Source organism: Impatiens glandulifera, chromosome 6 (assembly GCF_907164915.1).
Source record: "Impatiens glandulifera chromosome 6, dImpGla2.1, whole genome shotgun sequence".
In the NCBI taxonomy this organism is placed as follows: domain Eukaryota; kingdom Viridiplantae; phylum Streptophyta; class Magnoliopsida; order Ericales; family Balsaminaceae; genus Impatiens; species Impatiens glandulifera.
In genome coordinates, this window is record NC_061867.1 from 5,263,011 (window position 1) to 5,265,914 (window position 2,904).

Below are 2,904 nucleotides of genomic sequence, written 5' to 3' on the forward strand. Positions count from 1 at the left end.
ATCGACTATAGTCGGAGGAAGATCGTGGTCATCGATGAAATCAAAATTCAAACGGTAAAGATACTCATCCCACATGAAGAGACTAAGGTTGTCCATGGTTTGAACAGATCGGTTCAGATGCAATTTGATAAAATATGGGCTAGTGATTAGGGCAAGCCAAAATTTAGATACACACCTTGAACGGAGAAGGCACTTAACAGGCAATCGAGAGAGAATGTCTGTTACAATCTCATCCGGCAGCAATGGAGACATCATGGACAAACTGAAAAACCCAGAAAGTTAATGAAAAACATAATCGCTTAGAATGTAACCTAGATTATGATGATAACAAAAGGAAAAAAATCACTTACATCATGGCGAAATAGTAAGAACAGAGCAATGTTAGTGGTAGTGAAAGAGAAGAGAATTGGAGTATGAGAGAGTCTTTAGATAGAAAACAAATATTTTTTCATCGGTTTCTCCGGGAGGACTATTAGGTCATTTCTTATAATTGAGTTAAAATGCATCCCAACAAATTTCAATTTAAGTCACGGGAATGACAGTTTAAATTAGGGTTTTACAGCTGGAAATATGTTTTTATTATTACACTGATCATTTTTAACACATGGAATCATGCATGAAGGCCATTGAATCTACAGCACAGATGTTTTTACCTGACCAATTTAATAGGAAGAGTGTAACGAATAAATTTCAATGCGGCCTTGTTTGATCTTTAAGTATTGAAATAAAAAGATTTTATTTCAAATTTCAACTATCACATCATCAATTTAATCAATCATTTTATTAATTAAAATATTAAAATTATCCCTATTTAATATTTTATTTTATATTAATAAAAATTAACATTAATATATATATATATATATATATATCCAATAAATATTTTATTACATTATTAAATTTATTTTCAGATAAATTAAATTAAGAAATTATATCAGAAAAAAATATATTAATTATATTAAATAAAAATAAATACACAAAAACTTATGAAAGATCAAACACCAAACAATGCAACAACATGATCATCATTTTTTGTTGGTGGAGAATCAACCATGTTGAATGAGTGAGTTAGTCAGATCATCATTGTCCTAAAGTAATAATAAATCGTTGTAAATGAGATATTCTTTCAAGGAAAAAAAAGGTAATTTAGTTTCAAAGATTGTAATTTTTTCATAAAAAGACCTTCATCAACCACGTTTAGTACGCAAGAATATCCTAGATTCATTGCCAACTCCATTCAACATTTGATCTATTTCTCCATCATTCCACTGCCTCCCTCATTTTTAATCACAGAAAAAACACAAAATTTGAATTCAGACTCAAATCCTTCTAAAATTGTCTAACACAAAATAAATGTATCAGTATTAACCATATTCTAACATTGCAAGCCAAAAAACATTCCGAAAGAAATTAAGGTGATTTGTTACATACTAAAAAAACATATATTTGATCATGAATCTATCTTGAAGGAATTATAGCATCAACTTGAACCCCTTTAATAGGAAATTGTTCTTGCAAAACCTAAAATCGGGAGATTAGACTAAAGACCATTTTCTGTTTATAACAATTTTACAGAAATCACGAGAAAGGAAAACTTTTTAGTTAGATAAACGTTTTTGATTTGTTTATTAAACGTGTAATTCATTATACTGATACGAACTAAAATTTTCTAATACTGAAACTCATTTGGTTTTTTTCCTTTTTAGGAATTTTTAATAAAATAACGTTAAATTGTTTCTATCAAAAAAAAATTTATCAAACTAGTCTATTCACGGATTATTTTCTCTTTTTCTTGATGATTCTTAGAATTAATTAAAAAAAAGCAGAACATTGACAGACGAGATTTTGAAGGAAGTGTGAACTTGAGTTAAATCTTCCATATCATGAGCAATAATTCCATCAACCTACTCTTGTTCTAAATTATACCAATTAAGCATGTCATGATCGATTTCCAACTATTTTCTTAACACTTTTTGAATAAGAAATAGGTTTCACAAGGTAAATCACCAAAAGAGTTGTTGGTGACATTGTAATCAATCTTGACAATGTTTATTTTTCCCATCATATTTCTTCAGCAAAAACACATCCACCATCAATGACTTGTAAATTTAATGAAAGGGATCCATCTAAATTATCTAAATATAAACTGAAATGAGGATCTCATAACCCTGGCTATGGAATTACTCTGTCTCAGATATCAAAGGCAACAATCAAACTATTCTTTTGTGTCACCGATTTAACTAAATCGTCTGCTATTCAGTGCATTCCCATGCCATTATTTAACGTATAAATTAGACGTCATTTTGGTTCGAACCATGTTTATAGATATATTTTGTGATATTATTCATTTTTTTTACAAACTCATTATCAATTTCAAGTTAAATTATTTATTAAAATATCTTTATATTCAAAACATTATTTGAAATATACCATATTTTACCTTAACTCCTTTTTTTATCGTAAATATAACAATATTTCAAAAAAATGAGAAAGTTGAATTCCACTTCTCTATTAGAGTGCGACTTATCGACTTATCCTGCCTCTTATTGGTCAAATCGAGCCCTTTCATTCCATTCTGAATTAAAGAATTCATAATGAATCAAATCTCCCCAAGTAGGATTCGAACCTACGACCAATCGGTTAACAGCTGACCGCTCTACCACTGAGCTATTGAGGAACAACAAGAGATTTGATCTCATAGAGTTCATTTCCCGTTCTCAACCCATTACCAATATGACTCGAAACTTCCTTCGTAACTCCCGGAACTTCCTCATAGTGTCTCCCTTTAATGCCTCATTTCATAGGGAACCTCAAAGTGGCTCTAGTTCATTATATTCCATCCATATCCCAATTCCATTCCGCGAGTTAAACATATAGCCCGCAAACACACTTATCCATTTAAGC

At 30.1% G+C, this 2,904-nt stretch overlaps 1 non-coding gene across 1 annotated transcript; it reads right to left on the minus strand.

Moving 5' to 3' along the window:
• Nucleotides 1-2,605: 2,605 nt before the first annotated feature.
• On the minus strand, nucleotides 2,606-2,677 carry TRNAN-GUU. Its single transcript has one exon. It is a non-coding gene; the product is annotated as a tRNA-Asn (tRNA).
• Between the last annotated feature and the right edge of the window lie 227 nt (nucleotides 2,678-2,904).